Below are 15,363 nucleotides of genomic sequence, written 5' to 3'. Positions count from 1 at the left end.
GCGACCCCCTATACTTGTGGGTTATCAGTCAACAACCGAGAGGAATAAGGAGATGATTGTACATGGTGAGGATGACAGTAGGGACCCAGCAGCGCGCGCAGTAATTTTGTTTTTTCGGGACGGAGAAGGGTATCAACTGGGTTGTGCGGGAGTTGTGGCCCGTCTAGCCCAGGCATTTATTTCATATGTTTAGCACATGACCAGCCCAGTTTGTTTTTTTCCTTTCTGAAAATGGCTAGTCGGCTATTTTGTTTTTTGCAGAATAACCAACGTAGGCCTACTTGCTTTTCTACGCCCTGCTGGGCCGGAAATCTTTTAAGACGGGGAGGGATGCATTTTTCCCAGAAAATGGGCAGTAAGTAATAAGAAATGGGCTATAAGTAATAATAAATGGGCTGTAAAATGAAGAAAATACATCAAACAGGCAATTAGTTCCAAAATACTTTTTTCTTTCGGATTTTGATATTTTAAATTTTATTCTTTTTGTGCGGGTAAAATTTCATTGGATTTAAATTAAGGTATATTTAGTTCTAAAATTATTTTGAATCTGGCTAGAAATTTCGGTCTGTATGCTGTTTGGGACAGACTTGTGGGTCTACTAGGTTGACGTGCACGAAAGGCTTTGTCACGTTAGTCCACAAACGATTCTAGCAGCAGTGACCATTGGATGTTAATCCAACGGCCGTGCTGCTTCTTCAATATCTTATCTTCTTGCTCCAGCCGCCCAAACCAGCGCCGGTGGGACTGCCTGCTCCCGCCTCCCATGGCCGGCTGTGCTGCCGCACAGGCCGCACCGCCCCACCCCTCCATTGCTGGCCAGGCCATTCCTCTACTCACCCACACCTCCTGCTATTTTCTGGCGATGGCAGCCGGACCAGTAAACCCTCGTACTCCCCACCGCGTGGGCAACCACTGCCGAGTCTTCCCCGGCTCCGTGTCATTCCCTTTCTAGGCCTCGCCGTCGTCCACCGCCCTGGTGCTCTCAGCACGGCGTGGTCAACATGGTCAATGAACGACATCCATCGGACGTGGACTGTACGTGGAGAGGCTGACAGCTGGGTCATGGCCGCACACAAGGAAATGCCTCCTTATTATGCGCAAAATAATGTTTCCTCCTCCTGACATCTGGGACCCACCGGAAGGGCCTCTGTATTTCACGAAAAAACGTTCCCCCCGCCGACAGGTCAGACCCACCAGCTATTTCTTCGCACGCAAGAAAGTGCCTCCTTATTACGCACAAAAAATGAATACCCCCCTGCTAGATGGGACCCAGCATAGTGGGAGGCTGACTTGTGGGCCTACTAAGTTGACGGGGACGGAGGGCTTTGTCAACTTAATCAATATGAACGATTCTAGCTCCAGTGACCGTATTGTTGGGGAACGTAATAATTTCAAAAAAAATTCCTACGCACACGCAAGATCATGGTGATGCATAGCAACGAGGGGGATAGTGTTTTCTACGTACCCTCGTAGACCGTAAGCAGAAGTGTTACGACAACGCGGTTGATGTAGTTGTACGTCTTCATGATCCGACCGATCCAAGTACCGAACACACGGCACCTCCGAGTTCAGCACACGTTTAGCTCGGTGACGTCCCACGAACTCACGATCCAGTAGAGCTTCGAGGGAGAGTTCCATCAGCACGACGGCATGATGACGGTGATGATGATGCTACCGATGCAGGGCTTCGCCTAAGCACCGCTATGATATGACCGAGGTGGATTATGGTGGAGGGGGCACCACACACGGCTAAAAGATGAACTGATCAACTTGTGTCTCTATGGGGTGCCCCCCTCCCCCGTATATAAAGGAGTGGAGGAGGGGGAGGGGGCCGGCCTCCTAGGCGTGCCCCAAGGGGAGTCGTACTCCCACCGGGAGTAGGACTCCAACCCTTCCAAGAGTAGGAGTAGGAGGGAAGGAAGGAGGAGAGAGGGGGAGGAAAAAGGGGGGCGCCACCCCCCCCTTCCTTGTCCAATTCGGACTAGAGGGGCAGGGACGCGCGGCCTGCCCTGGCCGCCCCTCCTCTTCTCCACTAAGGCAAAATAGGCCCATTACACTCCCCGGGGTGTTCCGGTAACCCCCCCGGTACTCCGGTATTTGTCCGAATTTACCCGGAACCCTTCCGAAGTCCAAACATAATCATCCAATATATCGACCTTTATGTCTCGACCATTTCGAGACTCCTCGTCATGTCTGTGATCATATCCGGGGCTCCAAACTACCTTCGGTTCATCAAAACACATAAACTCATATTACCGATCGTCACCGAATGTTAAGCGTGCGGACCCTACGATTTCGAGAACTATGTAGACATGACCGAGAAACGTCTCCGGTCAATACCCAATAGCGGAACCTGGATGCTTATATTGGTTCCTACATATTCTACGAAGATCTTTATCGGTCAAACCGCATAACAACATACGTTGTTCCCTTTGTCATCAGTATGTTACTTGCCCGAGATTTGATCGTCGGTATCCCAATACCTAGTTCAATCTCGTTACCGGCAAGTCTCTTTACTCGTTCCGTAATACATCATCCTGCTACTAACTCATTAGTTGCGTTGCTTGCAATGCTTATAGTGATGTGCATTACCGAGAGGGCCCAGAGATACCTCTCCAACAATTAGAGTGACAAATCCTAATCTTGATCTATGCCAACTCAACAAGTACCATTGGAGACACCTGTAGAGCACCTTTATAATCACCCAGTTACGTTGTGACGTTTGGTAGCACACAAAGTGTTCCTCTGGTATTCGGGAGTTGCATAATCTCATAGTCATAGGAACATGTATAAGTCATGAAGAAAGCAATAGCAATATACTAAACGATCAAATGCTAAGCTAATGGAATGGGTCAAGTCAATCACATCATTCTCTAATGATGTGATCCCGTTAATCAAATGACAAATCATGTCTATGGCTAGGAAACTTAACCATCTTTGATTCAACGAGCTAGTCAAGTAGAGGCATACTAGTGACACTCTGTTTGTCTATGTATTCGCACATGTACTAAGTTTCTGGTTAATACAATTCTAGCATGAATAATAAACATTTATCATGATATAAGGAAATATAAATAACAACTTTATTATTGCTTCTAGGGCATATTTCCTTCAGTCTCCCACTTGCACTAGAGTCAATAATCTAGATTACACAGTAATGATTCTAACACCCATGGAGTCTTGGTGTTGATCATGTTTTGCTTGTGAGAGAGGCTTAGTCAACGGGTCTACAACATTCAGATCCGTATGTATCTTGCAAATCTCTATGTCTCCCTCCTTGACTTGGTCGGGGATGGAATTGAAGCGTCTCTTGATGTGCTTGGTTCTCTTGTGAAATCTAGATTCCTTTGCCAAGGCAATTGCACAAGTATTCATTGGACCCGATGCACTAGGTATAACACCTAGATCGGATACGAACTCCTTCATCCAGACTCCTTCATTTGCTGCTTCCGAAGCAGCTATGTACTCCGCTTCACACGTAGATCCTGCCACGACGCTTAGAACTGCACCAACTGATAGCTCCACCGTTCAATATAAATACGTATCCGGTTTGTGACTTAGAGTCATCCGGATCAGTGTCAAAGCTTGCATCGACGTAACCATTTACGACGAGCTCTTTGTCACCTCCATAAATGAGAAACATATCCTTAGTCCTTTTCAGGTATTTCAGGATGTTCTTGACCGCTGTCCAGTGATCCACCCCTGGATTACTTTGGTACCTCCCTGCTAAACTTATAGCAAGGCACACATCAGGTCTGGTACACAGCATTTCATACATGATAGAGCCTATGGCTGAAGCATAGGGAACATCTTTAATTTTCTCTCTATCTTCTGTAGTGGTCGGGCATTGAGTCGGACTCAACTTCACACCTTGTAACACAGGCAAGAACCCTTTCTTTGCTTGATCCATTTTGAACTTCTTCAAAACTTTGTCAAGGTATGTGCTTTGTGAAAGTCCAATTAAGCGTCTTGATCTATCTCTATAGATCTTGATGCCCAATATATAAGCAGCTTCACCGAGGTCTTTCATTGAAAAAACTCTTATTCAAGTATCCCTTTATTTTATCCAGAAATTCTATATCATTTCCAATTGGCAATATGTCATCCACATATAATATCAGAAATGCTACAGAGCTCCCACTCACTTTCTTGTAAATACAGGCTCCTCTAAAAGTCTGTATAAAACCATATGCTTTGATCACACTATCAAAATGTTTATTCCAACTCCGAGATGCTTGCACCAGTCCATAGATGGATCGCTGGAGCTTGCACACTTTGTTAGCACCCTTTGGATCGCTTCAGGTTGCATCATATACAACTCTTCTTCCAGAAATCCATTCAGGAATGCAGTTTTTACATCCATTTGCCAAATTTCATAATCATAAAATGCGTCAATTGCTAACATGATTCGGACGGACTTAAGCATCGCTACGGGTGAGAAAGTCTCATCGTAGTCAACTCCTTGAACTTGTCGAAAACCTTTCGCAACAAGTCGAGCTTTGTAGACAGTAACATTACCGTCAGCGTCAGTCTTCTTCTTGAAGATCCATTTATTCTCTATAGCTTGTCGATCATCGGGCAAGTCAACCAAAGTCCACACTTTGTTCTCATACATGGATCCCATCTGAGATTTCATGGCCTCAATCCATTTTGCGGAATCTAGGCTCATCATCGCTTCCTCATAGTTCGTAGGTTCGTCATGGTCAAGTAACATGACCTCCAGAACAGGATTACCGTACCACTCTGGTGCGGATCTTACTCTGGTTGACCTACGAGGTTCGGCAGTAACTTGATCCGAAGTTACATGATCATCATCATTAGCTTCCTCACTAATTGGTATAGGAGTCAAAGGAACAGTTTTCTGTGATGAACTACTTTCCAATAAGGGAGTAGGTACAGTTACCTCATCAAGTTCTACTTTCCTCCCACTCACTTCTTTCGAGAGAAACTCCTTCTCTAGAAAGGATCCATTCTTAGCAACGGAAGTCTTGCCTTCGGATCTGTGATAGAAGGTGTACCCAACAGTCTCCTTTGGGTATCCTATGAAGACACATTTCTCCGATTTGGGTTCGAGCTTATCAGGTTGAAGCTTTTTCACATAAGCATCGCAGCCCCAAACTTTAAGAAACGATAACTTTGGTTTCTTGCCAAACCACAGTTCATAAGGCGTCGTCTCAACGGATTTAGATGGTGCCCTATTTAACGTGAATGCAGCCGTCTCTAAAGCATAAACCCCAGAACGATAGCGGTAAATCAGTAAGAGACATCATAGATCGCACCATATCTAGTAAAGTACGATTACGACGTTCGGACACGCCATTACATTGTGGTGTTCCGGGTGGCGTGAGTTGCGAAACTATTCCGCATTGTTTCAAATGAAGACCAAACTCGTAACTCAAATATTCTCCTCCACGATCAGATCATAGAAACTTTATTTTCTTGTTACGATGATTTTCCACTTCACTCTGAAATTATATGAGCTTTTCAAATGTTTTAGACTTATGCTTCATCAAGTATATCTGCTCAAATCATCTGTGAAGGTCAGAAAATAACGATACCCGCCGAGAGCCTCAACACTCATTGGATCACATACATCAGTATGTATTATTTCCAATAAGTCAGTTGCTTGCTCCATTGTTCCGGAGAACGGAGTCTTAGTCATCTTGCCCATAAGGCATGGTTCGCAAGCATCAAGTGATTCCAAAATCCCATCAGCATGGAGTTTCTTCATGCGCTTTACACCAATATGACCTAAACGGCAATGCCACAAATAAGTTGCACTATCATTATTAACTTTGCATCTTTTGGCTTCAATATTATGAAGATGTGTATCACTACGATCGAGATCCAACAAACCATTTTCACTGGGTGTATGACCATAGAAGGTTTTATTCATGTAAACAGAACAACAATTATTCTCTAACTTAAATGAATAACTGTATTGCAATAAACATGATCAAATCATATTCATGCTCAACGCAAACACCAAATAACACTTGTTTAGGTTCAACACTAATCCCAAAAGTATAGGGAGTGTGCGATGATGATCATATCAATCTTGGAACTACTTCCAACACACATCGTCACCTCGCCCTTAACTAGTTTCTGTTCATTCTGCAACTTCCGTTTCGAGTTACTACTCTTAGCAACTGAACCAGTATCAGATGCCGAGGGGTTGCAATAAACACTAGTAAAGTACACATCAATAACATGTATATCCAATATACCTTTGTTCACTTTGCCATCCTTCTTATCCGCCAAGTATCTAGGGCAGTTCCACTTCCAGTGACTATTTCCTTTGCAGTAGAAGCACTCAGTTTCAGGCTTGGGTCTAGCTTTGGTGTAGGATCGAAAGTATGTCTAGAGGGGGGTGATTAGACTACTTGACCAAATAAAAATCTAGCATTTTCCCAATTTTAGTTCTTGGCAGATTATAGCAACTTAGCACAAGTCAAGCAATCAACCTACACATGCAATTCTAAGAGTATAGCAGCGGAATGTAAAACAATTGCATATGAAGGTAAAGGGAGGAGGTTGAGGGAGCAAACGCAATGTTGACACGGAGATTTTTTATCCGTGGTTCCGATAGGTGGTGCTATCGTACATCCACGTTGATGGAGACTTCAACCCATGAAGGGTAATGGTTGCGCGAGTCCACGGAGGGCTCCACCCACGAAGGGTCCATGAAGAAGCAACCTTGTCTATCCCACCATGGCCGTCGCCCACGAAGGACTTGCCTCACTAGGGTAGATCTTCACGAAGTAGGCGATCTCCTTGCCCTTACAAACTCCTTGGTTCAACTCCACAATCTTGACGGGGGCTCCCAAGTGACACCTAGCCAATCTAGGAGACACCACTCTCCAAGAAGTAACAAATGGTGTGTTGATGATGAACTCCTTGCTCTCGTGCTTCAAATGATAGTCTCCCCAACACTCAACTCTCCCTCATGGGATTGGATTTGGTAGAAAGAAGATTTGAGTGGAAAGCAACTTGGGGAAGGCTAGAGATCAAGATTCATGTGGTTGGAATGGAATATCTTGACCTCAACACAAGTGTAGGTGGTTCTCTCTCAGAAACTATGTGTTGGAAGTGTAGGCATGTTCTGATGGCTCTCTCCATGAATGAAGAGTGGATGGAGGGGTATTTATAGCCTCCACACAAAATCTAACCGTTACACACAAATCACCAAACTCGGTGGGACCGATTCAGAGAACTCGGTCAGACCGATTTGGTTCATAATGTGACCGTTAGGTATTTCGGGGGGACCGACATGTCAACTCGGTGGGACCGATATCATTAGGGTTAGGGCATAACGTAATCTCAGTGAGACCGGTTACACAAACTCGGTGAGACCGATTTTGGTAATAGTCAAACAGAGAGTTGGTCAGGCAAACTCGGTGGGACCGATTCTCTCATCTCGGTTGGACCGAAACATTACAAAAAGGAAACAGAGTGTTTGCATTGCAATCTCGGTGGGACCGATCTCTCATCTCGGTTTGACCGAAACGTTACGAAGGGAAATAGAGAGTTTGCAATCCCATCTCGGTGAGACCGAGATCCCTATCGGTGAGACCGAAAAGACTAGGGTTTCTGGCAATGGCTATGTCAACTGAACTCGGTGGCTCCGGATAGAAAGAATCGGTGGGGCCGAGTTGGACTTATGGTTTGGGACATATGTGGATATGGGAAAGTAGTGGAGGGTTTTGGAGCATATCACTAAGCATTTTGAGCAAGAACCTCATTAAGCAACACCTCATCCCTTCTTAATAGTATTGGCTTTTCCTATAGACTCAATGTGATCTTGGATCACTAAAATAGAAAATGTAGAGTCTTGTGCTTTGAGCTTGAGCCAATCTTTTGTCCTTAGCATTTTGAAGAGTCCACTTTCTAATCCATGCCATGCCAATCATTGAGCTTTCCTGAAATATTTATCTTGGAATAGCATTAGCTCAATGAGCTATATGTTGTTAGGAATTACCAAAACCACCCAGGGATAGTTGCACTTTCATTTGGGCTTCTTCATGGGAGCAGCAACTTGCTTGCCGTTCTTTTTGAAGTTCCCCTTCTTCCCTTTGCCCTTTTCTTGAAACTAGTGGTTTTGTCAACCATCAACACTTGATGCTTTTCTTGATTTCTACCTTCATCGATTTAAGCATCACGAAGAGCTTCGGAATCGTTTCCGTTATCCCTTGCATATTATAGTTCATCACGAAGTTCTAGTAACTTGGTGATAGTGACTAGAGAACTCTGTCAATCACTATCTTATCTGGAAGATTAACTCCCACTTGATTCAAGTGATTGTAGTACTCAGACATTCTGAGCACATGCTCACTAGCTGAGCTATTCTCCTCCATCTTGTAGGCAAAGTACTTGTCAAAGGTCTCATACCTTTCGACATGGGCATGAGTCTGAAATACTAATTTCAACTCTTGGAACATCTCATATGCTCCGTGGCATTTCAAAAAGGTCTTTGAAGCCCCGATTCTAAGCCGTAAAGCATGGTGCACTAAACTATCAAGTAGTCATCATATCGAGCTTGCCAAACGTTCATAACGTCTGCATTTGCTCCTGCAATCGGTCTGTCACCTAGCGGTGCATAAAGGACATAATTCTTCTGTGCAACAATGAGGATAATCCTCAGATCACGGATCCAATCCGCATCATTGCTACTAACATCTTTCAACTTAGTTTTCTCTAGGAACATATAAAAATAAAACAGGGGAGCTAAACGTGAGCTATTGATCTACAACATAGATATGCTAATACTACCAGGACTAAGTTCATGATAAATTAAAGTTCAATTGATCATATTACTTAAGAACTCCCACTTAGATAGACATCCCTCCAATCATCTAAGTGATCACGTGATCCATATCAACTAAACCATGTCCGATCATCACGTGAGATGGAGTAGTTTTCAATGGTGAACATCACTATGTTGATCATATCTTCTATATGATTCACGCTCGACCTTTCGGTCTCCAGTGTTCCGAGGCCATATCTACATATGCTAGGCTCGTCAAGTTTAACCCGAGTATTCTGCGTGTGCAAAACTGGCTTGCACCCGTTGTATGTGAACGTAGAGCTTATCACACCCGATCATTACGTGGTATCTCAGCACAAAGAACTGTCGCAATGGTGCATACTCAGGGAGAACACTTGTACCTTGAAATTTAGTGAGAGATCATCTTATAATGCTACCGTCGAACTAAGCAAAATAAGATGCATAAAGGATAAACATCACATGCAATCAATATAAGTGATATGATATGGCCATCATCATCTTGTGCCTTTGATCTCCATCTCCAAAGCACTGTCATGATCACCATCGTCACTGGCGCGACACCTTGATCTCCATCGTAGCATCGTTGTCGTCTCGCCAACTATTGCTTGTACGACTATCGCTACTGCTTAGTGATAAAGTAAAGCAATTACATGGCGATTGCATTTCATACAATAAAGCGACAACCATATGGCTCCTGCAAGTTGCCGATAACTCTGTTACAAAACATGATCATCTCATACAATAAAATTTAGCATCATGTCTTGACCATATCACATCACAACATGCCCTGCAAAAACAAGTTAGATGTCCTCTACTTTGTTGTTGCAAGTTTTACGTGGCTGCTACGGGCTGAGCAAGAACCGTTCTTACCTGCGCATCAAAACCATAACGATATTTCGTCAAATATGTGATGTTTTAACCTTCACAAGGACTGGGCGTAGCCACCCTCGATTCAACTAAAGTTGGAGAAATTGACACCCGCCAGCCACCTGTGTGTGAAGCACGTCGGTAGAGCCAGTCTCGCGTAAGCGTACGCGTAATGTCGGTCCGGGCCGCTTCATCCAACAATACCGCCCAATCAAAGTATGACATGCTGGTAAGCACTATGACTTGTATCGCCCACAACTCACTTGTGTTCTACCCGTGCATATAACATCTATGCATAAACCTGGCTCGGATGCCACTGTTGGGGAACGTAGTAATTACAAAAAAAATCCTACGCACACGCAAGATCATGGTGATGCATAGCAACAAGGGGGAGAGTGTTGTCTACATACCCTCGTAGACTGTAAGCTGAAGCGTTATTACAACGCGGTTGATGTAGTCGTACGTCTTCACGATCCGACCGATCCAAGTACCGAACACACGGCACCTCCGAGTTCAGCACACGTTCAGCTCAGTGACGTCCCATGAACTCACGATCCAGCAGAGCTTCGAGGGAGAGTTCCGTCAGCACGACGGCGTGATGACGGTGGTGATGATGCTACCGACGCAGGGCTTCGCCTAAGCACCGCTACGATATGACCGAGGTGGATTATGGTGGAGGGGGGCACCGCACACGGCTAAAAGATCAACTAATCAACTTGTGTCTCTATGGAGTGCCCCCCTCCCCCGTATATAAAGGAGTGGAGGAGGGGGAGGGGGCGGCCTCCTAGGCACGCCCCAAGGGGAGTGCAACTCCCACCGGGAGTAGGACTCCAACCCTTCCAAGAGCAGGAGTAGGAGGGAAGGAAGGAGGAGAGAGGGCGAAGGAAAAAGGGGGCGTCGCCCCCCCCCCCCTCCTTCCTTGTCCAATTCGGACTAGAGGGAGAGGGGCGCGCGGCCAGCCCTGGCCGCCCCTCCTCTTCTCCACTAAGGCCCAATAGGCCCATTACACTCCCCGGGGGGTTCCGGTAACCCCCCCGGTACTCCGGTATTTGTCCGAACTTACCCGAAACCCTTCCGAAGTCCAAACATAGTCATCCAATATATCGATCTTTATGTCTCGACCATTTCGAGACTCCTTGTCATGTCCGTGATCATATTCCGGACTCCGAACTACCTTCGGTTCATCAAAACACATAAACTCATATTACAGATCGTCACCGAATGTTAAGCGTGCTGACCCTACGGGTTCGAGAACTATGTAGACATGACCGAGACATGTCTCCGGTCAATAACCCATAGCGTAACCTGGATGCTCATATTGGTTCCTACATATTCTACGAAGATCTTTATCGGTCAAACCGCATAACAACATACGTTGTTCCCTTTGTCATCGGTATGTTACTTGCCCGAGATTTGATTGTCGGTATCCCAATACCTAGTTCAATCTCGTTACCGACAAGTCTCTTTACTCATTCCGTAATACATCATCCCGCTACTAACTCATTAGTTGCATTGCTTGCAAGGCTTATAGTGATGTGCATTACCGAGAGGGCCCAGAGATACTTCTCCGACAATCGGAGTGAAAAATCCTAGTCTTGATCTATGCCAACTCAACAGGTACCATCGGAGACACCTGTACATCACCTTTATAATCACCCAGTTACGTTGTGACGTTTGGTAGCACACAAAGTGCTCCTCCGGTATTCGGGAATTGCATAATCACATAGTGATAGGAACATGTATAAGTCATGAAGAAAGCAATAGCAATATATTAAATGATCAAATGCTAAGCTAATGGAATGGGTCAAGTCAATCACATCATTCTCTAATGATGTGATCCCGTTAATCAAATGACTACTCATGTCTATGGCTAGGAAACTTAACCATCTTTGATTCAACGAGCTAGTCAAGTAGATGCATACTAGTGACACTCTATTTGTCTATGTATTCACACATGTACTAAGTTTCCGATTAATACAATTCTAGCATGAATAATAAACATTTATCATGATATAAGTAAATATAAATAACAACTTTATTATTGCCTCTAGGGCATATTTCCTTCACGTACGATGTCCATCCAACGGCCGTAGTGCTTCTTCAACCTCTGGTCTTCTTGCTCCAGCCGCCCAAACCAGCGCCGGTCGTGTCGCGTGCTCCTGCCTCCCGTGGCCGGCTGTGATGCCGCGGAGGCCTCACCACCCCTACTACTCCCATCGCTGGCCAGGCCATCCCTCTACTCACCCCCACCCCCTGTTATTCTGCGGCGACGGCAGCCTCACACCGCAGTCGAACCAGTGAACCCTCGTACTCCTCTCCGCATGGGCTTCCACTGCCGCGTCTTCCCCGATGCTACCTCTTGAGCATGCGTTGGTTTTCCCTTGAAGAGGAAAGGGTGATGCAACAAAGTAGCGTAAGTATTTCCCTCAGTTTTTGAGAACCAAGGTATCAATCGAATAGCAGACAACGCACAAGTCACCTAGTACCTGCACAAACAATCAAGAACCTTGCAACCAACGCGATAAAGGGGTTGTCAATCCCTTCACGGTCACTCGCAAAAGTGAGATCTAATAAAGATAGTAAAGTAAATATTTTTGGTATTTTTGTTGTATAGATTGGAAAGTAAAGATTGCAAAATAGTAAACGAGATGCGATGTAAATAAAAGAGATGCAATATAATAAGAAAGAGACCCGGGGCCATAGGTTTCACTAGTGGCTTCTCTCAAGATAGCATATATTATGGTGGGTGAACAAATTACTGCCGAGCAATTGATAGAAAAGCGCATAGTTATGAGAATATCTAAGGCAATGATCATGAATATAGGCATCATGTCCGTGTCAAGTAGATCAAAACGATTCTGCATCAACTACTATTAGTCCACACATCGACCACTATCCAGCATGCATCTAGAGTATTAAGTTCATACGAACAGAGTAACGCATTAAGCAAGATGACATGATGTAGAGGGATAAACTCAAGCAATATGATATAAACCCCATCTTTTTTTCTCGATGGCAACAATACAATACGTACCTTGCTACCCCTACTGTCACTGGGAAAGGACACCACAAGATTGAACCCAAAGCTAAGCACTTCTCCCATTGCAAGAAAGATCAATCTAGTAGGCCAAACTAAACCGATAATTCGAAGAGACTTCCAAAGATATCAAATCATGCATATAAGAATTCAGAGAAGAACCAAATAATATTCATAGATAATCTTGTTCATAAATCCACAATTCATCATATCTTGGCAAACACACCACAAAAGAGTATTACATCAAATAGATCTCCAAGAACATCGAGGAGAACATTGTATTGAGAATCAAAGAGGGAGAAGAAGCCATCTAGCTAATAACTATGGACCCGAGGGTCTGTGGTAAACTACTCACGCTTCATCGGAGAGGCAATGGTGTTGATGTAGAAGCCCTCCATGATCGATTCCCCCTCCGGCAGATCGCCAGAAAAGGCCCCAAGATGGGATCTCACAGGTACAAAAGGTTGCGGCGGTGGAAAAGTGGTTTCGTGGCTCCCCCTGATGTTTCTAGGGTATAAGAGTATATATAGGTGAAAGAAGTACGTCGGTGGAGCTACGAGGGGCCCACGAGGGTGGGGGGTGCGCCTACCCCCTGGGCGCGCCCTCCTGCCTCGTGGCTTCCTCGTGGAGTTCCAGACTTCGACTCCAAGTCTTCTGGATTGCTTTCGGTCCAAGAAAGATCATCGCGAAGGTTTCATTCCGTTTGGACTCCATTTGGTATTCCTTTTCCGCAAAACTCTAAAATAGGCAAAAAACAGAAACTGGCACTAGGCCTCTGGTTAATAGGTTAGTCCCAAAAATAATATAAAAGAGCATATTAAAGCCCATTAAACATCCAAAACAGATAATATAATAGCATGGAACAATCGAAAATTATAGATACGTTGGAGACGTATCAATCATCCCCAAGCTTAATTCCTGCTCGTCCTCGAGTAGGTAAATGATAAAAACAGAATTTTTTTATGTGGAATGCTACCTAACATAATTATCAATGTAATTTTCTTTATTGTGGCATGAATGTTCAGATCCGAAAGATTCAAGACAAAAGTTTAATATTGACATAAAAATAATAATACTTCAAGCATACTAACAAAGTAATCATATCTTCTCAAAATAACATGGCCAAAGAAAGTTTATCCCTACAAATTCATATAGTCTGGCTATGCTCCATCTTCATCACACAAAATATTCAAATCATGCACAACCCCGATGACAAGCCAAGCAATTGTTTCATACTTTAGTATTCTCAAACTTTTTCAACTTTCACGCAATACATGAGCGTGAGCCATGGACATAGCACTATAGGTGGAATAGAATGGTGGTTGTGGAGAAGACAAGAAAAAGGAGAAGATAGTCTCACATCAACTAGGTGTATCAACGGGCTATGGAGATGCCCATCAATAGATATCAATGTGAGTGAGTAGGGATTGCCTTGCAACGGATGGACTAGAGCTATAAATGTATGAAAGCTCAACAAAAGAAACTAAGTGGGTGTGCGTCCAACTTGCTTGCTCACGAAGACCTAGGGCATTTGAGGAACCCCATCTTTGGAATATACAAGCCAAGTTCTATAATGAAAATTCCCACTAGTATATGAAAGTGACAAAATAAGAGACTCTTTATCAGGAAGATCATGGTGCTACTTTGAAGCACAAGTGTGGAAAAAGAATAGTAGCATTGTCCCTTCTCTCATTTTTTTTGTTTGGCTTCTTTGGCCTCTTTTTTCATGGGCTTCTTTGGCCTCTTTTTATTTATTTCCTCACACGGGACAATGCTCTAATAATGATGATCATCACACTTCTATTTATTTACAACTCAAGGATTCCAACTCGATACCTGGAACAAAATATGACTCTATATGAGTGCCTCCGGCGGTGTACCGGTATGTGCAATGAATCAAGAGTAACATGTATGAAAAAATTATGAATGGTGGCTTTGCCACAAATACGATGTCAACTACATGATCATGCAAGGCAATATGACAATGATGGAGCGTGTCATAATAAACGAAACGGTGGAAAGTTGCATGGCAATATATCTCGGAATGGCTATGGAAATGCCATAATAGGTAGGTATGGTGGTTGTTTTGAGGAAGGTAAATGGTGGGTTTATGGTACCGGCGAAAGTTGCGTGATACGTCTCCAACATATCTATAATTTTTTATTGTTCCATGCTATTATATTATGTGTTTTGGATGTTTAATGGGATTTACTAAGCACTTTTATATTTTTTTTCGGACTAACCTATTAACCGAAGGCCCAGTGCAAATTGCTATTTTTTTGCCTATTTCAGTGTTTCGCAGAAAAGGAATATCAAACGGAGTCCAAATGGAATGAAACCTTCGGGAGAGTTATTTTTGGAACAAACGTGATCCAGGGGACTTGGAGTGGACGTCAAGAAAGAAGCGAGGAGGCCACGAGGCAGGTAGCGCGCCTGCCCCCCCCCCGGGCGCCCCCCACCCTCATGGGCCCCTCGCAGCTCCACCGACCTACTTCTTCCTCCTATATATATCCATATACCCCAAAAACATCCAAGAGCACCACGAAACCCTATTTCCACCGCGGCAACCTTCTGTACCCGTGAGATCCCATCTTGGGGCCTTTTCCGGCGCTCCGCCGGAGGGGGAAGCGATCACGAAGGGCTTCTACATCAACACCATGGCCTCTCCAATGAT

Source organism: Aegilops tauschii, chromosome 6, assembly GCF_002575655.3.
Source record: "Aegilops tauschii subsp. strangulata cultivar AL8/78 chromosome 6, Aet v6.0, whole genome shotgun sequence".
Classification (NCBI taxonomy): Eukaryota; Viridiplantae; Streptophyta; class Magnoliopsida; order Poales; family Poaceae; genus Aegilops; species Aegilops tauschii.
Note: the sequence above shows the minus strand (reverse complement) of the source record.